General features: G+C 46.6%; 1 long non-coding RNA gene across 2 annotated transcripts in view; it reads right to left on the reverse strand.

Annotated features, from left to right (window-relative positions):
• Positions 1–25,427, reverse strand: part of LOC138569044 (uncharacterized) — a 275,355-nt gene that overhangs the window by 66,666 nt on the left and 183,262 nt on the right. The gene's annotated exons all lie outside the window — the stretch shown is intronic.

Genomic DNA, 25,427 nt, shown 5'->3' on the forward strand with positions numbered 1-25,427 from the left:
CTGTGCCACATCTCCCTATCGTATCTGGCCACAATTGCCAGAGAGTTTGCGGCCTTTACTGTGGTCGCTCCCACGGAGAGCACTTTCTTGCCAAAGGCATCTTGGCGTCTCGCCTCGTTCTCAGGAGGAGTCGTGCACTTGTGCTGTGCCTTTGCCTTCCTCGCTGCTGCCGCCGACACCACCGAGTCCGGCGTTGGTTGGGAGGATAAACACTTGGTGGTCGACTCTGGAGCCTTAAACTTCTTTTCTAGGCGTCCTTTCACTGCTGGTTCTGAGAATGGGTGTCTCATTGTCTGCAACCCCTCTTTCCATACATGGTCTAGTATTGGTATCGAGAACACCGACCTCCTTCTCTTGCCCATGTGGTCGAACAAAAAACAATCCCTTTTCTGTTCTTCTCGGGACAGACCAAATTCTTTGCATGCCTTCTCCATCATAGAATGGAATGACGCAATGTCGTCCGGAGGGGACGGGTGAGCCGGGCTTCTGGGGTTTTCCAACTCCGCTTCTGACTCCCAGGTAGGATCCCTGGAGGGGGATAATGAGATATCCGACATGGCTCCCCTGTCAGACTCCGAATCTGGTAGCTCACCTTCCTCCTGTGCCAGTGTTGAGATTGGCGTGCGTGGGTGCGTCGGTCGACGGGACGGGCCCGGCTCGTCGACGAGTGACTGTGGCAGGCTTGCCTGGGGTAGTCGCTGGTCCAACGACTGCATCAAGGACTGAAGCGTGGACAGAATATCCAACGACAGAACCGATTGAGGAGAGGGGCAGATACCGGTGTAACGGATGCCCTCGTCGACGACTTGTCAGCCGCTCGTAGCCCTAGGTCTGCTGGGCCGGCAACTCTCTCGTTCTCGTCCTCCGAGGACAGCAACATAGCTTGTTCTTGAAGCAAAGGCTCCGGGGGGGTCGGGTCAAAGACTTCAGGCCTCCAGTAGGAACTCCGTCGACGAGGCCCTCGTCGACGCCATTGTCGACGGGACGGTGGATGCCCCCTGTGCCAGTGGCAGGGAGGCGGCCGATGACTGGACCGCCGTCGATGACGAAGACTTCGCAGGTGGTTTTGGCGGTCCCGCCTTCTCCACACTGTGCCCGCTTTTACTGGACTCTCGACTCGTGGTCGATCTGTGTTGATCGCCAGAGGAGGGTTTCCTTTCCTTCTCATACTTTTTTGATGAGGATGATTTCTTTGCCGAGGAGTCTCTAGTGGAGTGACTTCCAGACGACTCTTTTTCCGACGGTCTAGATTTCTTCGGCGATGGTTCCGACGAGGCCGCGCGGCGTGATTTTTTCACCGACTGTGTGGAGCCCACCTCCGAGGGGGGGTATGCCCCCGCTCCATCATTCAGCCATGCCACCAGGCGTCGGTTCCGGTCTTTGAGGGTTTTTTGAGAAAACCCCTTGCATATGTCGCAGGTATCCGCCGAATGGTGAGGGTGGAGGCAATATATGCAGTCCATATGTCCGTCCCCCTCGTAAACCTTTTTTAAGCCGCATGTCGCGCATGGCCGGAACAGCGCTTTACCTGGCACAGAGGACATTATTACTCGAAATCCAATGACGCAACCTAGTACAAAACAGTAGGACAACACGAGGAGATCCCACTACTTTGGAGACGGTTGAAATCTGAAGGGGAACCGCGGGGGCGGGCCTCTTATACGGGGACGGCCTACGGAGCATGCGTAGGCGGGTTCTAAAAGGACGTAGATAGGACACAAAAGTGTCGGAAGTTTTCCTATTGGAAAAGGCTATATATGTGTACCGAGGGGTCCCAGTCTGACGACGGGGAATATTCTAAGCATGTGAATCCATGAAAGATCCAATGCTGGAGAAAAGGGTGGCTCAAAGGCTCTCACAGCCCGCAGTCACCACCCTTATAGCCGTCCTAAATTTCTTCTGATCTGCATCTGTGCTCTTGGGCCTGATCGCAATAGTCACCCAATATCTAGGTAGCCAGGGGAGGCGGGCTGATGGGCAGCAGAATGAAGGTTAGTGTCTTTGCAGTGTGTGATAATAGTGCGCCCCCCTTTCTTCAGGATTAATGCGACATATGCGCTTAGCTTCTGTCTTTTCTGCATCTCCTCAATCCAGGACCCGATATTAGGATAGCGATAATCAGTGAACCAGGCCAGAGGAAATAAGTCGCAGAGGCAGCCAACGAGCCACTCGACCAGCTCAGTTTCAAAAGGGGTTTTAACTCCAAGACTCCTCCTTCTCAGGAAAGAAACAGTAGATAGACTAGCCAGCTGCAACAAAACAAGAGACTGCTGTCTCTTCGCCACTCCTACATCTACCCAGGGATTAATGAAACAAAGCATATTGTAAGACTGCCAGAACTGATCTATCTCGTTTTGCATTAGACCTTATTTACTTTGTAAAAGTTTGGTTTGTAAAAATGTTAAAATGAAGTTGTGCGAAAAATAGGCTCCGACTTCTGCCTGGAATAATATACACGATTTTCTGGAAGCCAGTACGGACACTAGGGGAAAGGCATTGGAACAAAATGATATACAACTTTTGGTGTGATGAAAACTAGATTGTTGATGTAGCTTAATCTGATATGCTGAAATTAGGTTTAATGTGAAGAATACCAGAGAGATGCCCTTTGCTGGAAATGTGATATATGATAAGATATGATATGATATGGCATTTATAACGCACCTATCCACAAGTGTTTCAAGGCACGACGAGGTAAGGGAGGGAGAACAAAGGGAAGACAGAAAACGATCTTACTAGGCCAGGTGTCATTCAGATCACGGAAGTGCAAAGGAAGGTGGAAAAAGGAGAAGTGGGGGGGAGCGGAGAGGGGAAAGTGCAGTACATGGGATAATATGGGATAATAAACAAGATAAATAAAAGAAAGGAAAGTGTGGTACATGGGATAATAAATAAGCAAGATAAATAAAAGAATGGCCAGCTGGTGGCAAGTGCAGGGTGAGTGCAGACGAAGTTCTGGTGATGGGGGACTGTAGGGATACAGACAACAGTCCCCATGTGCAGGGGTTGCCAGGGAGGCAGTGCAGGCGAGCAACTGGCAGGGCTTGTGTCCGAGATCAGAATGGTGGCCAGGTAACCAGTGCAGTCTCAGTATAAGCCAGGAATTCAGCAGGGGGGAAGGGGTGAGGGGGAGAGAAAGCAGAGGCAAAGAGGAGGGTTTTGAGGTGCTTCCGGAACCGAAGGTGGTTCTCCTCCTTGTGTTTCACAATGCTGGTTAATGGGTGATTCTGCAGAATGACACGTCAATTGAGAAGACTCAGTGTGCTTTATAGGGAGAGACATCACAAATGTAAAAAACAACACTTACAATTAATGAAATAAGAATTCTAAAGTGAACAAATGGCTATTTCAGTGTTTAACCATATGCTAAATAAGGTGCTGTCGCAATATGTAATTAAAGCAGTCATGCCAGGCTGGGAACACACCCAGCAGAACAATCACAGGCCAGCAACACTGCTTTCTTATGTCAGTACAGGCTCTTAAGGTTGGTTACTTCTATTGTATATCTTTCAAAGGCTCAAGTGCCAGGTATATTCATAATATGCTAAATACTGCGTAACATGTTAGGCACTGTTATAACATGCCAAGCACAGCTTCATATACTCTAGTAGTTCCAATTATGCCAGGTTAAACCTCATACACCATGTATAGTCACTGTCTGCAAGAACAAGCCAATGTACCATGATGAGAGGTCAGTCGTCCAAGCACAGTCTTATTATGACAGGCAATACCTAATGTGCTATAGCAACCTACCTTTTCAGGCAGTTCATGGGGGATTCACAGAGATGGGTCATGGGTCCCTTTACCTTCTTGACATTCCCCACCAACCGAAGTGAACCCGTTGGGGAGGAGCATCTCAAAGAAGGGGGAATTCAGAGTGAAGGTCCTGAGTAGGAAGTGTCTAGAATGTGTGAGAAACCTGCTAGTCCCTGAGGATCTGTCATCCAGGTGGCCAAGACACGGCCATCGCTATTGGATCCAGTTCCTGGGAGTGGACCAGTGCGGGAGGATCACCTGGATGGGGGTCTTCAGGGAGTGCAAGTGGGACACTGAAGGTTGGGAGCAGGATCCCCTTTATTACGACACCTTTTCCACATCCTGGCCAGTAGGAACTCAACCCACCACCCCTTTTTTAACACAAACACTTTCTCACAGCTTGAACGACAACAGACTAATACCCGAGCCATTTACCTGACATGTCCCAACACAAGGGCCAGGCAGAGTCAGGCAATTACCGACAACTACACACAACTGACTACCCTTTCCCTTTTAGGGATAAAAGGCAGAGCACAAGAGCCCACTCTTTTCTTACCTGATAAACCATTCTAAAACAATTCCAGAGTAAAATGTTGCTGGCCCTACATGGCAAGTATGAAAAATGTTTTTTTTTTATGTTCATCAAATCAAACATGAATTGTTGTAATATTTGTTTTATATGAACTACAATGCACTATATGTCCACATTGTCTTACAAAGTGTAAAGTGAACTGATGTAAATTATTTGTAATTGTAACAACTTTCCATGATTTGATCCATACGTTTTCTAAGTTATACTGATTTGATAATTGTAATATATATATAAGTTACTTCTTACTTGGTAACGTTCTTTCGACGGGATGTTCCTCCGACGTATTCCTTATCTTTGATAATACGTTTCCAGCTTGCTGGCCTCGGAATTTTTTTCTGTAGAGGGTGCTGCGCGTCAACGTCCGCCGAGTCGATGTCCCTCGACGGCCACCGTATCGGCGCCAAAGTCACCATGCCCATAAATAGCCACGCGCTGCGTACGTTGCTCAGTTCCGTTTTGTAGCATAAGAAAAGACATGCCTGAATCGGTTAGTAACCTTGAAGGAGCGAAAGCTGCAACCACAAGGGAAGTTATCACTGCGGGGATGGATGGGAGGGGCGATAAGGAATACGTCAGAGGAACATCCCGTCGAAAGAACGTTACCAGGTAAGAAGTAACTTGTTCTTCGAAGGGATTGTGTCCTCCGACGTATTCCTTATCTTTGATAGACTCCCATAGCAGTGGTATGTAATTGGAGGAGGGAGTGATAGTTTTATGTATCCCTTTAGGGATGGACCGAATGTAATACGGCCTTGCCAAATCTGGTCTCTTGAGCAGTGGAGGTATCCAGATTGTAAAATTTTGTGAATGTATGTGCGGACGACCATGTGGCAGCCGTACATATGTCCCGGACCGGTACCCCTCTCTGGAGAGCCGAAGAGGCTGCGATACCCCTGGTTGAATGAGCCCTGAGATTTTGGGGTGGCTCTTTCCCTGCTAGTCTATAACGTTCCAGGATGGCCAAAATAATCCACCTGGAGATGAACAAGTTACTTCTTACCTTGTAACGTTCTTTCGACGGGATGTTCCTCCGACGTATTCCTCATCTTAGATATCTCCTTCCAGCTCTGCTGGCCTTGGAAAATTTTTCTCTAGAGGGCGCTGCGCGTCGACGTCCTCCGAGTCGATGTCCCTCGACAGCCGTCGTATCGACGTCATCCTGCCTATAAAGGCCGCGCGCAGCGTCCGTTGCTCAGTTCCGTTTTGTAGCCTACAGTATTTCTGTCTGGACTAGACTAATCACCCTGAAGGAGCGTAAGCTGCAACAACAAGGGAAGTAGAACTGCGGGGATGGATGGGAGGGTCGATAAGGAATACGTCGGAGGAACATCCCGTCAAAAGAACGTTACAAGGTAAGAAGTAACTTGTTATTCGAAGGGATTGTGTCCTCCGACGTATTCCTTATCTTAGATAGGCTCCCATAGCAGTATTCTATTATTGGAGGAGGGAGTACTGACTTCACGCTGTCTTCTATTGATGAATAGAGTGCAGTACAGCCCTTCCAAACCTAGTCTCTTGACTGGAGGAGGAATCCAAGTTGTAAAATCGTGTAAAGGTATGGACAGACGACCATGTAGCGGCCGCACAGATGTCTTTAACCGGCACACCTCTTTTGAGGGCCGATGAAGCTGCAATACCTCTGGTCGAATGAGCCCTAAGGTTTTGAGGGGGCTCTTTCCCTGCCAGTTTATAACATTCCAAAATGGCTAGAATGATCCATCTGGAAATGGTCTGCTTAGTTATTGGTAACCCTAGCTTGTGACCTGTGTAACCTACAAACAGCTGGTCTGCCTGTCTTATCCTGGCTAGTCTACTGATGTAAAAACTTAAAGCCCTTCTAGGGTCCAGCCTGTGTAACCTCTCTTCCTCTTTCCCCGGATGAGGAGGAGGATAGAAAGATGGTAGGGTAATCTTCTGAGTGATATGGAATTCAGAAACCACCTTTGGGAGGAAATTAGGCTTCACTTGCAGGACAACTTTGTCTTTGTGAAAGATTGTATGAGGGGGTTTACAAGAAAGAGCTTGTAATTCGCTCACCCTTCTAGCAGATGTAAGTGATATTAATAAAACAGTTTTAAGGGTAAGGAATCTTAACGAACAAGAATGGAGTGGTTCGAAAGGTGTGCCCATCAGGAAAGTTAGGACTAAGTTTAAATCCCATAGGGGAACTTGGAATGGTCTTGGGGGATAAACATTGGTTAACCCCTTTAGAAACTGTATTACCAAGGGTAACTTGAAATAGGATGGTTTTTCCGCAGTGCGCTTAAAGATGGGTAGTGCTGCGAGATAACCCTTAATGGTGCCAACTTAAAGGCCTGTATTTGCCAAATAGAGTAGGAAGGACAACACCATTGGTGTACCACATGAAAAGGGGTCGATATTCTGTTCTCTACACCAGCTGCAAAATCTGTTCCAACGACAGCGGTATAAAGACTTTGTTGCTGGCCTCCTTGCCGAAAGCAACACCTCCATAACATCATCAGGGAGGTCCCAATCCTTGTACCTCAGCCTTTCAGAAGTCAAGCGTGAAGGTTGAGGGTTTTGATGTCTGGATGGAGAACCTGACCTCCCTTCTGTGAGAGTAGGTTCTCTCTGAGTGGAAGTCGAATTGGAGGGCAGATGGACAAGTCTAGAAGGTCCGGGTACCACGTTCTCCTGGCCCAATCCGGGGCAATTAGGATCATGGTTCTCCGGAATCTTCTCAACCTCCTGACCATTTGAGGAATGACAGGGACCGGTGGGACCATTGACTTCTCAGTGCCCACTGAAGAGATCTCATTCTCAGGCGAGCCTCTGGCACAAGGAAGATGCAGGATGCCATGAGGCCTAGCAACCTCAAAAAGTCGAAGGCTGGGAGACGCTGGGCATTTTGAAACTTGGTGACCATCTGTAGAATATCTTGAGCCCTCACCTCTGGTGGCGAGGCTTTTCCCAGGGAAGTGTCCAGGACCGCTCCAATGAACTGGAGTCTCTGAGATGGTATCATCTGTGACTTCTTTAAATTGAGGGAGAAGCCCAGTCTGTGAAGGAAGAGGCAGACATAATCTAGCTGGGTCTGGGCCTGCTCCGAAGATACGGCCCTGATCAGCCAATCGTCTTGGTAGGGATAGACGTGGATCCCTTCCCACCTTAGACTCGCCGCCACTACCGACATCAGCTTGGTGAAGACCCTCAGGGTGGAGGTCAGCCCAAATGGCAGAACTCGAAATTGATAATGAGAATTGCCAATTGCGAACCTCAGGTATTTCCTGTGCTTGAGATGGATTGGCACATGGAAATAAGCATCCTGAAGGTCCAGAGTTACCAGCCAGTCCTGGAGCTGGAGGGCCTGAAGGATCTGAGAGAGAGTTACCATCTTGAACTTGTCCTTCCTGAGGAACTTGTTCAATTCTCGTAAGTCTAGGATGGGTCTCAGTCCTCCGTCCTTCTTTGGTATGAGAAAGTAGGGGGGAGTACCAGCCCTTGTTCCTGTCTCTAGCAGGTCCATAATTTCCTGCAAGAGGAGCGGATCTGGAACTTTTAGGGAGCTGTTCCCCGGTGGATGACTGAGGGATGTGTAGAAAGGGTAGGCAGTAACCTTGGGCAACTGTCTCCAACGCCCAAGCATCTGACGTTATAGCCTGCCATTCCGTCAGATGGTGAGTTAACCTGCCCCCTACAGGTGTCTTGTGTGTGAAGGCCTCAGAGTGGTTTGGGGGCGTCTGATGCAGATGCTGAGGGTAAAGATCAGTACTTTTGATCCGTCCACCTCTGGTGGATCTCCTTTGGCCTCTTTGAGCCGGCTGTCCTCTGCCTTTCCCGAATGCGGAATAATAGCGAAAGGACTTTCCTCTCCCAGAGGTTCCTGAGGGGCGAAAAGGAGTTTGGCGGATAGCAGCTCCTAAGGATTTTGCTGCTGCTTTAGAAGTCTGTAACTTTTCCAGACTGTCATCAGCCTTTTTCCCGAAGAATGAAGAGCCGTCAAAGGGCATATTCAAAAGTCTGGCCTGCACATCAGGGGCAAAGCCCGACTTTCGCAACCACGCATGCCTGCGGATTGTTGTACTTGCCGCCATGGCCCTGCTGATACTGTCAGCTCAATCAACGCATGTTTGAAGTGATTAGCACATGGCATCTTTGCGATTTTTAATGATGTTAAGGAAGGCTTCCTTTTCCTCTCCTTCGGGTATGCAGTCAGCCGCCGATGAAGCACACTCCCATAGTGTGTGACTGAACCTGGCGAGCGTACAGGTGGCGTTGATGGACTTCAACGCCATACTACAGGCAGAGAAGACCTTCTTTGCCATAGAAGCGTACCTCTTGTCATCCCTATCCTGTGGGACAGTAGGGTAAGCAGTCCTACTGCTGGATGAACTTGCCGCTTGAACCACCAGGCTCTCTGGGGTCGGGTGTTTTGACAGGTATTCAGGGTCAGCAGCTGCTACCCTATACTTTGTCAACAATCTTTTATTGACTGCTGGGATAACTTCAGGAGTTTCCCAATTGGATGCAATTTTTCTTTGTAGGGCTGCATGGAAGGGGACCACCGGGTCCTCCTGTGGGCCTTTGTCCAATATATCTGTCAGATCATCCTGTTGGAAAACAGGTGAAGGCGCAGACCAACCCATAAACTCAATTATTCTTGCCATCAGGGTTCTATATGGTGTTTCGGCATGTTCCCCTGGGTCTGGCTTTACAAATTCCACTTCTGGGGAAGTGTCCAGTCCACTTGCCTCATGAAGTGACTCCTGTAGTTCCTTCAGCCTTCTTTCTTCAGAGGTGAAATCCTCTGCAGTGTGGTTCTTTGTAAACCAAATGTTTCCTGGTTAGAGTCTTCCCCTTCTTCATAAATTGAAGAAAGACCAGGGTATTTTGATCTCTGAAATGGAGTAAAGCCCACCTCTAGGGCCGAAGGAGCTAAACTCGTCGTTATTGGACGAGAAAATGTCAATGTCGTCGACTCCGATGTAACCGGCTTCGAAGGCGCCGAAAACGGCGTCGAAAAAACTGGAAGGGGTCTCGAAGAACTCGAGAGGATCGGGATCCTACACGAGGGCATCGACGACGGTCTCGGCGTCGTGCCAGAGGCCCTTGAAATCACCGTGGGCTGTGGAGCCTTGGTCCCCTCTTTCATCGGCGTTGACGATGGCGTCGAGTCGATCGACCGATGCGTCGAGGAACCCTTCGACAACGGCGTCGATGGCGCCGATCCGTGCGTCGAAGGAATCTTCGACGACGGCGCCGTGAAGGAACCTTCGACGACGGCGGCGAAGACGGTGCCTTCTTACCCGATGGCTCATGGCGCTCTCGGGTGGAATTTTTCGCCGGGTGCTGCGACTCGCAGCGTTTTGATTTTTTGGGTTTTTCACCCGGGGTATCACCCTCAGCTGTCTTCGAAGGGGTCGAGGTCGCGTTCTCGAAGACGCTTAACATTTTCTTTCTGAATTCCTCCCACTCAGCATGAGAACTGTGTTTGGTGGGACAGGAAACTCTTTCTGGGGACCCAGAAGACGACGAGGAATGGGACCTTCAACGTCTCTTTTTTGAGTGTCTAGATCTCGACGAATGGTGGGAGCTGCTTCGAGATCTAGAATGGGAGTGTTTTCGACGGCGAGGAGACGAATGCCTCGACTGAGCCGACGAAACCTTCGAGGAGGATTTGGCTGACTTACCTCTCTCGAGTTTCCCCTTTCGCTCCTTCAGGGCTTTCGCCGTCATGGACATGCAGTCCTCACACTCCGAACAATGATGCTCGGACACCAAGCACCATAAACAGATCCTGTCTGGATCCGTTATTGACATTTTTTTACCGCAGTCTCGACATTTCTTGAAGCCGGATCGCGGCGTCGTCGGTTCTGATGAAGAAGCCATCGAGAACGATAAGGAATATTCGAGTCGAAATAGATAGTAAACCTGACTGAACTGAGCAACGACGTTCCGAGGCCCCACGAAGCGCGGAAAAACTGAACTGTTCAACGGACGCAGCACGTGGCTATTTATGGGCATGGTGACGTAAACGCCGATACGGTGGCCGTCGAGGGACATCGACTCGGCGGACGTCGACGCGCAGCGCACTCTACAGAAAATATTTCCGAGGCCAGCAAGCTGGAAACGTATTATCAAAGATAAGGAATACGTCGGAGGACACAATCCCTTCGAATAAATGTTTTCTAGGTATGTTTCAAAAGGCTCCGTAGGAGGAAAATTATACAGGTCTTAAATAATACATACTCACATTCTCCATGTCCAAAACAAACAAAAAAAATCAAACTTCAGATGCTGTTTGTCCGGTGAATTAGCTCACTCTTCCCAGATCAGGCAGATGCCACAGATGAGAGACTGAATGTGGGTGGGAAGGAGAGCAAGTCTGAAACCATGATATACCATTCTATGTGAAGCAGCTTAGAGGGGAAATAGATATGTATATATACTTGGTTGTATAATGTGTTCATGGTCTTGAGATTTGCTGCAGTTTAATTGTGGAGGCTTTTTGACCCAGAATTATCTTTTAAAGCATTCCACGGGCCAAACTCCTGAGTAGATAGTCAGGACTGCAGAGTCAGGAGGCCAGTTGTGGCCTGGTCTAAGTCAGATTGTGTGATAGTTGAATGTAGTTGGAGAACAAAAGGGTAGGACTGGAAGCTATAGATCTGTGGACACATTGTATGATATGTTGCAGGCCTGGCAGTCCGAAAGATGTTGACAATATTGTCTGAAAGTGCAGTCATTGCTCAGCTCAAGGTTCCTGAGCAGGGAGATCTTGTTATAGATGGAAATTCTCATTCGAACTTGTTATCACTTGCAACGATAAATCAGTGATGGTGACAAAGATTGACACAACAGCTCAGATGTTAGGAATACCCATAGACACCCCCTCAGCTGGGCCTATAAGAGGTGCCCATTGGAGCAGAGGCAGAATCAAGCACACAAAGAAGAGACAGAACGATTCCAGCAATCAAATGGGTGATGGCCCTGATTGTTGCTTATTGTTGGCCCTGCCTGTTTCAGCATGCCTTGGGCATGTTAGCTATTTGTAATGTTTTGGTGAGGTGGCAATATTGTTTGGTATGTATTTATAAAACATACATAATATATATATGTGATGTTTATTTGGTGTGCTGTCCATTCCAGGATGCTCTCTATTGTAGGACTGCTTAAGATCTATAAGTCTATAAGTCTAGCATAGTACCAGGGATCTTATTTGGACTTAGATATACTTCAGACATGATGTTGATTGGCTGAACTTGTTAGAAGGGAAGATTTGGTGAACAGCCTTGTTACTACATCAGGGCTTTCCAGTCCAGGCAATAAAACTGCAACTGGGATTAACCGCCTTAAAACAAGGATTTGCCTACTATATATAAAAATGGTTTCTTCCATTGACAATTCATTAGTTGGATACTTTGGTAAGCTAATTGCACAAGGGAACACCAAATGTACAAGTTTAGAAATTTTTGTTGGATCGTGTCAATTATTTCATGGAACGATCAACTGGCAAGTCGACCTATCTTTACATATAAGAACTAATCCTTCGCTCCAGTTTCCAGAGAGAGGACCTTCCAGTTCCATGCAGACTGTTCTAGGCTAAACATAAGGCACAGCTTTTTTGGGTCTCTTAAAATGCGCAGCACCCTAAAGAATAGATGGTTGCTTTAATCACCTCTAGTAGATACCCAAGGAAAAGCATGAAACACTGTCGAGTCAGGCCTTGGAAGCACCCCTTTTAGGAATTGTGGCTGGCATCATTGTTAGCACTTTAATTGCTCTGTAGAGAGTGGTTTTCTTGATTGGCAGCCAAAGTAGTGTTTTTAGTGCTGGACTGATATGTTCCACCTTGTTGAGTCTTAGGAGGAGTCTTACTGCTGCATTCCGAATTTGTTTTCTTTTTTTTATTAGGTAGTCAGGCATGCCAAGACTGGTGTTGTTGGCATTGTCTACTCTTAACATGACAAGTGAGATAATGGTGAGTGTTCTGTGTGGAAACGTGAAAAGGGGTAATGGCTGTCTGAATGCTCATAGGTTGAAGAGGCATTTCTTTACTTCTGAGTTAACTTAAGGTTACAGCGTTAGGTAATTGTCCATCAGGATTCTGAGAGGTTTGACCACTTTGGAGGCTTGTGGTCTGGTTTCTATTTCTGTAGGCCATGGTGTGGGCGGTTGGTTAGAAGGGTTGTTGGGTGGGATCACGATTTCAATTTTGTTGTTCTGATTAAGCTTAAGGTTGTTGAGGTTTATACATGCATTGATTTGTGATAGGAAATTGATGAGGGTTTGACCATGTCCTTGCTGATGGTGATTTTGTAGATGATTTGAGTGGCATCTGCCTAGTTGCATCGTTAAGCCCATGTCATTTGATGACTTCATGAGATAAGCTATGTAGATGTTGAAGATTATTAGTGGGGGGATGAGCCTTGTGGAACAGCACATGGGAGTATGCGTGGGGATTAGCTGAAAGGGGGTAGCTAGATGGTTTCCATTATTTCTGTCAAGAAGGAATTCATCCATTGTAGCAAGTTGTTGCTTGCCCCTGTATTCTTTGGAAAGGGGCTGCATGGTTGACTGTGTCAAAATCTGTGTAAAGCTCTAATAGTATCAGTGCAGCAGTGGTGTCAGAGTAAATTTTGAGGTCATCCCAGATTGAGAGTAGTGCTGATTCAGTCTCTCTCATATGTCTGAAACCAACTTGTGCCTGGTACAGTAGGTGGTTAGTTTCCATGCAGGTTTCTAGGAGTTTGGCCATGTAAGGAATGTTTTGGGGGGTTGTCTGTGCTTCCAGTATGATCTTTGAGAAGGGGATTCATGTAGGAGGATTTGAAGCTTCTGGGGACAGTTCCTGTTTCCAGAAAATGGTTCATGAGCTTTCAGAAGTATTGTGCAGAAGTCTGCTGGAGAGCCAGATTGTTGCTTTCCTGCACCAGTTTAGTAAACTCTTCTGTGGAGATCGCTCGAAACAGGTCATAATTGTGGTTTCTTCTGGGGATGCGTTGGTGGTGAAATCATATGTCCTTGGGCATAGTGCTAATGGCTTGCTGGATGTTTATGATTTTGTTTTTTAAGTTTTTATTTTTAAAGTAGTTTGTGAGGTTGTTACAGAGTTCCTGGAAGAGAGCGGGGACATTATTGCATGATGTTGGATTTCTTATCTCATTAATAATGATGAGGAATAACGCCACATCGAAATCTGGAAGATTCACCACCAGTTCCGAGGTGGTACTATGGTGGTAACGATAATCAAATATGGCAGAATTAGTATTGATAATTCTGCCATACTCTTAAGGGGCACATTATATTTGTGTACTCCTATCCTACACTTAAAACATCCTCCTGACATAAATAGCACTTATAATCCCTCCTGAGTCATGATGAGGCTGACCGGTTCCAATTCCTCCCAACGGAAATACCGTTACCACCACTGGCAACTCTGGCATTTCAACCCGATTAGGAGTTGTGGTTAGTTTCTATTCTGAATGCCCCACAGGGCCTTAGTGGGAAATGCGCAAATTACCTTCAGAGGTAATTTCACTGGAGGTAATTCCTCAATTTTTTGGCGGTAATACCTACATACATACGCTGAGGGGATTGCATTATGTTAGGTTTGCAACTCTTAATCATGACGACTGAAAAACAATTAATGTAATTTCATTACTCCTAGCATACTAGCGTTACCCATTACAGCACATTGTCATGCTCATTTCTACATTACATCCACGAAAACCTTGTGGCATGTTTAAACATGCCAGTGTGAGCCCAGATAAGCACAATGCTGTCCTAGTTTCCCGATTACCCTAGAAAAGGACCATGCCAGTTTCACATTGTCTCCTTAAAACTACCTCACCAATATTAACAGTGCTATGACAGTGTTTTCTGCATGCTAAATGCAATTTCATTCTAATGTCCTAAGGTCTTCAGGAAATGGCCAGCACATTGCCACCAGAAAATTGTCATACTTGTTTCAAAAGTGGCTTGCCTCAGTTGAGGACATTGGCCTCATTACACGGAAGGCGGTAAGGGTTTACCGGTACCGGTAAGGGCACCGGTACCGGTAAACCCTTACCGCCTTACTACGAGGTCCCTTTGCGGGTCCTCCCTTAACGCTTGGTTTTTACAGGCGTTAAGTACGGGACCCGCAAAGGGACCTTGGTGCTAATTACGGTACCGCAGTTTGCGGTACCGTAATTAGCACCTTCACCATTAACATGGAGCCCTATGGAGCTGACTGGCAATGGTGAAGGGGCAATGGTGGATGGCGGAATTAGCGCCCCCACACACCTTGGAATATGGCGCTAATTCCGCCATCCACCAAGGCGGACCCGGTAAGGTACAGGCGGCAGCCATGGCGCTAATAGCGCCATGGCTTACCGCCTTCCGTGTAATGAGGCCCATTGACTTTGATGGCTGTTTTCATATTGATTATTTACATTTGAATTGTAGTTTTTTATACTTCTGGAGAAGTGTTCCACTGCACTTTACCTAGCTCCCTGAAATTCCCCACCTCACGTAAACCCATGGCACTTTACATTCCACCCAAAATAGCCCCATGCCACATAACATTATTGAGAGAATGTTCTCATACCTCTCACGTGCAGAAGGAATGCACAAATGAATCATAGTTGATGTATCATTGTAAAAATGGACCTGCGGGTAAATGGTATGGCTTAAAGTTGGTAATCATCCTCAAAGAATAACAGACTATGATAGTTTTTGTCATAAAACATATCTTTGATCAAGGTTGTGTTACACAAAAATGTGTTTTATATCCAAATGGAACTGAATATGTTCTCTTATGGAGCTCTCCTATTGCATTATATGTACTTGGTAATTTGTTGGCATGCTCTGGTATTTTCAGCTGCTGTTTAAGGCAGGGTGAATACTTGATTAAGTTCTAAAACTCGATTGGTCCCTCCTTCCTCAATTTCATATCCGCAGGCCCTAATCAGATCACTTATTGATGAATTTTAAAATGAGTTTCCAAGTATCCCTCCATCCCATAGAAACCATAACATGTTAAACTCATATTTGATGCACTCACAAATGTGCTCCAAACCACCTTTCCTTCAAGTTAAAACTCAGTACAGGGAATAGTAGTGAAGGGAATGTATTAAATCAGACCTTGATAACGATATTCCAAATAAGATCAGTAAACCACTGCATAAATACACTACAAACTGCTATGCGGAACAGCGGAAACGATTACAAAAAAAGGTCTTTAGAAACAATGTAAATTGAACTATAATAATGCAGGACAAGGTTTCTTATATGCCTTATGTGCTAAACAGCAGAAATATTTCTATAACACGGAGAGAAGCAGGCTATTCAAAAGCAATGAAAAATGTAAAATTCTGGCAGCCTCAACAATGGGTAGCAATTGATAACCATTTAAACAACACACGTAAACATCTTTTCAATAGTGTCACTTTGCAATGGATCTCACAATACCGTGGAAGTAACAATCAACACATATGAATTTTTCAAATGCAGAATGTAAACATTTAAGTCCACCTTTTCAATCTCTGTACCCACTTTAAGGATAATAAATTACCTATTAAATATGGAGTATATCAGCTGAATCACCAATATACATATGCTCCAGAAAGTGTTCAACTTTCTCGCCAGCATCCTCTTTGTGCTTTACAACTTAGGAACATTCAAAATGCCCCACTCACAGATGGCAAAGACCCCTACAATCTCAGTACAGCAAGTAATACTCGGTTTGGAAGAAAGAAAAAAAGAGTTACAGCCAATCCACCCATTTAGCAGGCTGTAGGTCAATACATTGAAATTGCAATGGTAGATCAACTCCAAATGTACCTAGGACTCAATTATAGTCTCAACTCAGGACCAGGTTGTTCATTCACAACACTCTATCTCCCCTCATCTCCCCGCTGGGTTTTTCAGACCCGGCTTACAGGAGGGAAACACAGGAAGAAGGGTGAATGCAGAGCTTCAGATCCCAGATTAAGAGTACTATTAAAATGTCTGCAGTTGTGTCTTTTTGGGAAGGCATATTTCATTCAAATAGTAAAGATTGTAATGAGCATATGGAGAGGTGGGAATTAATTCAAAGCCTCATGTGTGGCGCATCCAGCTTTTATTCAAATTGGCCCACAATTTCAAAATTCCACATTCACTTAAAATAAAGCCAAATTACACCCCTAGTCGATAAAAACGGTTTGGTTATAGACTTCTCATGGCACTCCACGCTAACACTAGCATCCGCGTCCGCCTAAATTCTGTAGGTGAACTATCAGATGACATAAAAACCACAAAAGGTGTAAAACAGGGTTGCCCTCTTGCAGCCCTGTTGTTTAAACATTTCATAGCCGACTTACCTGAGGCACTCGCACAAACACAGTGCTTTCCCCCCAAAGTAAATGGGAGCCATGTAAGCCATATAATCTACACAGATGATATAGTGCTTGTAACGCTCACCTGATTCCCGTAGAGGCGCCAGTCTTGACTGGGCGTATACCGTATCTTCAAAGGTGATGTGTAACACACGGCTGGCTCTTTGGGCTGGACCTCTGTGCACTGTATGTCTGACTCGAAGGGTAAGATGTCTGCAGATAGAAAATATGGGATTAATGAACTGGGTTATTGAATGTCTCTCTCTTCTTCCCTTTCTCTTCTCCTGTAGAACCCCAAAGGTTAACGCTCTCACCTTAGGTAAGTGAACGCCGTGCTCTCCATCTGCCTCGGGGCAGGTTGCTGAACCCAGTTTCTTCACTGGATAAGGGGAGCAGGCCTCTTGACTTCAGAGGACTGATGTCCGTCGTTTACTGCACGAACGGTAAATTTCGAGTAATTCTAATGTCTTTAAAAGTCTTTAGTAATGATGTCTCTTGTTTTGCAGGGTTCCGGCGATGGCGGATGACGGGCTGAAGTGAGTTGAAGATGGAGCCCGTGTGATGAATAGAAGCGCCTGGAAGCACGTAAGTAAGCGCTTGTTGCCTGCTTCACGATGCGCTCTAACTGTCTTTTTATTTTGCAGGTACAAGTTCGGAGCGGCTGCAGGGTGCCGGAATACCCACTGGGTTAGATGTGGAAAGGAGTAATGGCACGTGAGTATTAAAGTTCCCCAATGTCTTTAAACGCACCTTGTTTTGTCTTTCAGATGCGGGATTCAGTGCCGAAGGCCTCCGGAGCGTGCGAAGAGTTGGTAAGCTTTTGTCTTTCAGATGCCGGAATGCAGTGCGAAGACCTCCGGAGCGCACGAAGAGTAGGTAAGCCTTTGTGTTTCAGATGCCGGAATGCAGCGCGAAGACCTCCGGAGCGCACGAAGAGTAGGTAAGCCTTTGTCTTTCAGATGCCGGAATGCAGCGCGAGGCGTTGGTGACAGCCGATGGACCAGGTAAGTGAAGCGCTGTCACTGAAGACCGTAATGCTAACCTGTTCTTTCTTGTCTTTATAGGTGTTGCTGAAGACTGGATTCAGGATGGTAAGCCTTTTTCCTTAGGCCCAGGATCAGATGCAGAAGACACGATGAGCGTTCTGCTGCAGAGGATGCAGAATAACGCAAAGCAAGATTCATCCATCGGGTGTGGTTTAAATAGCCTTCTGCAGTGCTTAGGTGTCTCCTTCCACAGCCACGCCTAGGTAAGAAAAGAGTTCCTGCTTTCCAGAAGAGTTCCAGTGTTCTGAACCTAGGGAGTGGCTCCTGCCCCACCCAACAGGAAAAGTAGTTCCAAACAGAAGAGGATCAGAGGCTCAACTGGCAGGCAAGTAAGCAGCATGGTCTGCTGCAGGTAAGTCCACCCAAGCATTATGAGCCCGGCGCTTCCAGCGCTGGGACTGGGCATATTTATGAGCCTGGTGCCACTGGCGCCAGGACTGGGTCCAAAAGGTCCCAATTGGGACTGGTTGGCACTCGGAACCTGGGTTATGGATCTGCTTCCAAGGGAGTTGGGAAAACCCTGACCTTTTGGAAGCACAGATCATGACAGTGCCCCCCCTCAAGGCCCCTCCCAAACCGGGCTTCTCCGGGGGTTTTGGCTTGTCAGGAAATGTTCGGTGAAATCTTTTGATTAGGCGAGGAGCGTGGACATATTCAGCAGGTCCCAGGATCTCTCTTGGGGGCCGTAGCCTTACCAGTCAATTAGGTAAAATAGTTTAGTTTTGGAGATCTTGGAGTCCAGAATGCTTTTGACTTCAAACTCGAGTTCTCCATCAACTAGGATGGGTTTTGGAGATTTAGTTAGTTGGGTTTGAGGTTGCACGGGTTTTAATAGAGAAACGTGGAAGACCGGATGTATCTTCATGTGCGGGGGCAAGTCCAACTTGACCGCTACTGGGTTTACTATGGTAGTGATGGAATAGGGACCAAGGTATCTTGGGTTGAATGTGCGTGGCCCTTTTAGAGGTAGATATTTGGTGGATAACCAGACTTGATCCCCTACTTGATATTGAGGGGCTTCCTTCCGATGTTGATCTGCTCCTTTCTTGTATTGTTCTTTAGCCCTTTGAAGGTGAGAAACAGCTTCCTTAAAGGCTTGGGTGATTGTAAAATGCAGGTAGTCTACTGCTGGTGTTTCAAGATCTTGGAGGGGATCCAACTCTGAGGTTCGAGGGTGACTGCCGTATAAAAGAAAAAACGGGGTTTTCCCAGTTCCCGAATGGACAGAGTTATTGTAGGCATATTCGGCTATCCAAAGGATGTCTTTCCAAGTGTTTTCAGTTTGTTGCAGCATGCAGCGTAAATACTGTTCCAGAGTTTGATTGGTCCTCTCGGTTTGTCCGTCGGTCTGAGGGTGGTGACTGGTCGATAGTCTCACATCAATTTGAGCCGACCGACAGCAACTTCGCCAAAAATGAGAAATAAATTGACTACCTCGATCCGAAATTAGAACCGAAGGAAAACCGTGCAGTCGGACGATGTTTTCGAGAAATTCTCGGGCCAGAGTTGCTGCTGTTGGCAAGCCTTTGAGCGGAATGAAATGCGCCATCTTGGAGAATAAGTCCACGATTACTAGAATCGTATTGTATCCGGAGCATGGAGGTAGATCGGTGATGAAGTCCATAGAAAGCGTATGCCAAGGGCGAGGTGGGATGTCAATAGGGCGTAAGAGGCCTGCTGGTCTTTCCTTTTGACTCTTGTTTTGGGCGCATACTCCACAGGACATTATAAAGTCTCTGATATCTTTTTTCCAAGACGGCCACCAGAAGTAGCGCTTGATCTTTTCTGAGGTCTTGGCCATACCGGGATGTCCTTCCATTAAAGAATCGTGATAACAAGAGATTACTTTTTTCTGTAAATCTGTGCTGGGCAGGTATAATCGTTCTTGGAAATACAATAAGTTGTCCTTTACTGCAAAGTCCTTTCCCTGCAGATGCCAATTCTGTATGTCTGCTGGAGTTACAAGTTGCCTGGCTTTATCCTTAACTTCCTCTAGGGATTGTGTGGCGATTACACCCAGAATTCTTTGTTCGGGAATGATTGGTACAGGTTTAGGGTTGATCAAGTGTTCTTCCACTCCCATCCGAGAAAGGGCATCAGCTTTACCGTTTTTTGTACCAGGTCGATAGGTAATTATGAAGTCAAACTCGGCAAAGAATAATGCCCAACGGAGTTGTCTAGAGGATTGGGCTTTTGCGATTTTCAAATATTGCAGGTTTCGGTGATCCGTAATCACAGTAACGGTGTGTCGGGCCCCCAGCAGATAATGCCGCCAAGCCTTAAAGGCAGACTTGATAGCCAGAAGTTCCTTGTCAGTAATCGTGTAATTGATTTCAGGAGGCGAGAATTTGCGGGACCAAAATGCCACGGGATGCAACTGATTGGTTACCGGGTCCTTTTGTGATAGAACTGCCCCCATGGCAAGGCTTGAAGCATCAGTTTCCACGATGTAGGGGAGTTCGGGGCGAGGGTGTTTTAAGATTGGTGCAGATATAAATTTAGTCTTCAAATCCTGGAAAGCTTGTTCCGCCTCGGTAGACCATTCAAAACGTTTGTTTTTCTTTAACAAGGCAGTGATGGGCTGGACTATTCGAGAAAATTCGGGGATAAACCTGCGGTAAAAGTTAGCGAAGCCTAACATGCTTTGCACACCTTTTACGGAGGATGGTGATGGCCATTTGAGAACTGCATCGACCTTCTTTGAATCCATACGCACTCCGCTAGGTGATAATATGAATCCCAAGAATTCAACTTCAGTCACGTTGAAAACACATTTTTCCAACTTAGCGAAAAGTTTGTGTTGACGCAATCTTTCGAGGACCATTTTCACGTGTTTCCGATGTTCAGATTCCGATGAAGAATAAACGAGGATGTCGTCAATGTAAACAACAACACACACATCTATGAGCTCTCTGAGGACATCGTTCATAAAATATTGAAAGGCGGCCGGGGCATTGCAAAGTCCGAAGGGCATGACCTGATATTCAAATAGCCCATATTTGGTGCGGAAGGCCGTCTTCCATTCATCGCCCTCTTTTACTCATACCAAGTGGTAGGCTCCTCTAAGATCCAGCTTTGTATATATGCATGCTTTTCTAACCTGGTCCAGGAGTTCAGGGATCAAAGGTAACGGATATCTATTCTTGACGGTGATCTGGTTCAGGGAGCGATAATCTATACAAGTTCTACGGTCTCCTTCCTTTTTTGGAACGAAGAACAAAGCTGAAGAAGCAGGGGACTTGGAAGGACGAATAAACCCATTTGCCAGGTATTGATCCAAGTATTGTCAAAGGTGAAGGTTCTCAGGCTCGGTGAGGGCATAAATTCTACTACAAGGAGGAGTAGATCCAGGTATCAGGTCTATCTGGCAGTCATAAGACCTATGAGGAGGTAGAGAGTTAGCCTGATCCTTCCGGAAAACATCTTGGTATTCTAGGTATTCGGGAGGTAACTGGGGAGTCTCTGAAGAAATTGCTGCCAGTGCAACACCAGGTGGAGGGTGACAAGTAGAGACACATTCTGGAAACTGGACCGTTCTTGCTCGCCAATCGATCAGAGGATTGTGTTTCTCTAACCAAGGTATTCCTAGAATAATCTGAAACTGAGGAGCCTTGATCACATCGAACACGATCTTCTCATGGTGTCCATCTTGACTTACTAGCGTCACTTCTTGAGTGGTATGCGTTACTGGTCCGGAGGCTATCTCCCTTCCATCCACCGTAGTAATGACGTCCTTTACAGCCTTGGGACAAAGAGTTAGATTCATCCTCAAAACCATTTCATGATCCACATAATTGCCGATGGCACCGCTGTCGACGTAAGCTTCAATTGCATGTAATCGATCCGGATTATCAGGGCTAATGAGGACCATAGGTATCACGAAATGCGAGGTCACGGAACTGGTTTTCACGGTCGGCAAGAGGACCTCTATTCTTGTCGGGCGGGGTCGTTTCCCTGCTCAGAGTTTGTAACTTTGGTAACTGCAGCTCCTACTGCCTTCTTGGCAGGTTTCACCGGACAGTCTCGAAGAAAGTGCCCTGAGTTTCCGCAATAGAGGCATAATTGCAACTGTTTTCTCCTTTCCCGCTCCTTTTGTGTTAGAGGACCTTTCAGGCCCCCTATTTGCATGGGTTCCCCAGAGTCTACTCCTTTGGAAGGAGTTGGCGGTTTGGAAAATACTCGAGCATCAAACTTGGAACGATCGGCCTTCCTGTTCTGCAGTCTGTGATCTATTTGAAAGACTAAGTCTATATAGTCCGAACAATCTTGTGGGGGATTCACTACTTGGGCTAACACATCTTTGAGCTCTCCACGTAGACCTCTATAAAACAGCGTAATCCTTTTATCCTCAGGCCATTGAGTTTCCACTATCAGTCTGTTGAAAGACGCAATATAAGCCAAAAGGTCTTGATTACCTTGTCGCAACGAAAGAAGCTCATTGTCCAAGGCCTGCCCCTGTGAATGTCTTGCGAACAGTTTTTTCATACTGAGCTGAAAAGCTTGAAAATCATGGAGGACCGGATCATCTTGATTTACTAGAGGGATCGACCAGTCTGCCGCATTGCCACTAAGGTACGAAAGCACGAAAGCTACTTTAGCTTGATCAGTTGGAAAGGCTGCTGGCCGGCATAAGAAATGCAACCGGCACTGATTGATAAATACTGCAAACCTCTTTGGGTCACCAGAAAATCGTTCGGGCGGAGCCAGAGGTACATTCCCAGGTAGGTTGATCTGCACTGGATTCATAGAGGATGCAGAAGGAAGATTTCCCCCAGATGCGGGTAACGGGGTCTGTCCGGCTTGTGACTGTAGCAATTGTCTAGCGAGATCATCTGTTCGCTCCTTGGAAATAATCAGTTCCCTTCTTAGAGCGTTCGTTTCCTGACGGGCTGCATGCACTTCTGCCCTTAGTTCCCCAAGTAACTGGGCTAGCTGGTCGGTATCCGAGGTTTCCATAGCGCCTGGACGGGAGTTTTGCGGTAGGCTTTGCGTTCTGTAACGCTCACCTGATTCCCGTAGAGGCGCCGGTCTTGACTGGGCGTATACCGTATCTTCAAAGGTGATGTGTAACACACGGCTGGCTCTTTGGGCTGGACCTCTGTGCACTGTATGTCTGACTCGAAGGGTAAGATGTCTGCAGATAGAAAATATGGGATTAATGAACTGGGTTATTGAATGTCTCTCTCTTCATCCCTTTCTCTTCTCCTGTAGAACCCCAAAGGTTAACGCTCTCACCTTAGGTAAGTGAACGCCGTGCTCTCCATCTGCCTCGGGGCAGGGTGCTGTAACCAGTTTCTTCACTGGATAAGGGGAGGAGGCCTCTTGACTTCAGAGGACTGCTGTCCGTCGTTTACTGCATGAACGGTAAGTTTCGAGTAATTCTAATGTCTTTAAAGTCTTTAGTAATGATGTCTCTTGTTTTGCAGGGTTCCGGCGATGGCGGATGACGGGCTGAAGTGAGTTGAAGATGGAGCCCGTGTGATGAATAGAAGCGCCTGGAAGCACGTAAGTAAGCGCTTGTTGCCTGCTTCACGATGCGCTCTAACTGTCTTTTTATTTTGCAGGTACAAGTTCGGAGCGGCTGCAGGGTGCCGGAATACCCACTGGGTTAGATGTGGAAAGGAGTAATGGCACGTGAGTATTAAAGTTCCCCAATGTCTTTAAACGCACCTTGTTTTGTCTTTCAGATGGGGGATGCAGCGCCGAAGGCCTCCGGAGCGTGCGAAGAGTTGGTAAGCTTTTGTCTTTCAGATGCCGGAATGCAGTGCGAAGACCGCCGGAGCGCACGAAGAGTAGGTAAGCCTTTGTCTTTCAGATGCCGGAATGCAGCGCGAAGACCTACCGGAGCGCACAAAGAGTAGGTAAGCCTTTGTCTTTCAGATGCCGGAATGCAGCGCGAGGCGTTGGTGACAGCCGATGGACCAGGTAAGTGAAGCGCTGTCACTGAAGACCGTAATGCTAACCTGTTCTTTCTTGTCTTTATAGGTGTTGCTGAAGACTGGATTCAGGATGGTAAGCCTTTTTCCTTAGGCCCAGGATCAGATGCAGAAGACACGATGAGCGTTCTGCTGCAGAGGATGCAGAATAACGCAAAGCAAGATTCATCCATCGGGTGTGGTTTAAATAGCCTCCTGTAGTGCTTAGGTGTCTCCTTCCACAGCCACGCCTAGGTAAGAAAAGAGTTCCTGCTTTCCAGAAGAGTTCCAGTGTTCTGAACCTAGGGAGTGGCTCCTGCCCCACCCAACAGGAAAAGTAGTTCCAAACAGAAGAGGATCAGAGGCTCAACTGGCAGGCAAGTAAGCAGCATGGTCTGCTGCAGGTAAGTCCACCCAAGCATTATGAGCCCGGCGCTTCCAGCGCTGAGACTGGGCATATTTATGAGCCTGGTGCCACTGGCGCCAGGACTGGGTCCAAAAGGTCCCAATTGGGACTGGTTGGCACTCGGAACCTGGGTTATGGTTCTGCTTCCAAGGGAGTTGGGAAAACCCTGACCTTTTGGAAGCAGAGATCATGACAGTGCTGCTTGATAGCACAGGAATAGGCTTACAAAGACTATTGTCAGCTTTACAGACCTATCTAATGGCAAATCACCTTACTATAAATGTGAAAAAATCACAAGTGATGGTTCTAGGACAGAAAACCAAATTGAAAAAAGCGACTTTCAACTGGAAACTAGACGACGAGTCACTGACCAAAACGGGCGCAATTCGATATTTGGGGGTCTCCTTTAATATCACGATCAGAGAATGGAGTTGGACCAATGATGTCCAATGTTGTATGCGAATGTTTGCTTTGCAAAGACGAAAACTGCAAACAAACTATGGAAAATTTTCCCTCCAACCATTAATGACCTTTTACCGACAAAAAGTGACCCCGGCGGTATGCTTCGGCAGCGAAACAGGGTGAAATATCAGCGCAAGTTTCTGGTCTCAATTAGAGGGTTGTTTTTGGCACAAGGTTCTCCATCTTCCACAATGTGTCTCAATGGTGGCATTGAGGCATGAATTAGGTCTCGTATCTTACTACTACATACTACTGTATTGTGGAAATCAATAGTATTTTTAAGGAAAATGCAAATATCTCCAGTATCAAAAGCATACTCCATTCTAGCGAATAAAAATCATGACACAACTGCCTCACTAATAAATAGTTGGGAAGAGACATTATTAGCCATTCTGAAAGAGGCAAATATACAAATGTCTCTGGTCATAAATATACCACAATTGGCAAAAGAAAAATTGAAACAATGGAAGTGGATCATAAATGCAGAACAGCGTACCGCATCAGCCTCGGCATTAGATTTAGGCTTGTGCTCGCAAAAAATGGATGTACTGCCAAAGTATCTGGCTAAATTTCCTTTAAATTACCATCGGAACCAGTTCTTAAGACTACGCCTTAATCTCTACAACACAAAGGAGCGGCTGATGAAAATAAAAGATCCCGCGACGAAGTACGACACATGTAGTTTCTGTCAGAAAGAGACGGAATCTGCTAAACATCTGACAATTGAATGTCCGCAGATCGCCAGACAACATTCCTTGCACCTAGAACGTTACACCCCGAAAAATGGTAACATGGTTGAATGGTGGAGCCATCTGATTGCGGGAACAAATGTACAGCTAACCTGTGGTGTGATTAACTTTATGGACATGATATTACCATGTCCACTGAAAACATTGGAACTGCCAAATGGCACAGTCCCAGAATCTG

Source organism: Ambystoma mexicanum, chromosome 2q, assembly GCF_040938575.1.
Source record: "Ambystoma mexicanum isolate Mex_15411 chromosome 2q, UKY_AmexF1_1, whole genome shotgun sequence".
Classification (NCBI taxonomy): domain Eukaryota; kingdom Metazoa; phylum Chordata; class Amphibia; order Caudata; family Ambystomatidae; genus Ambystoma; species Ambystoma mexicanum.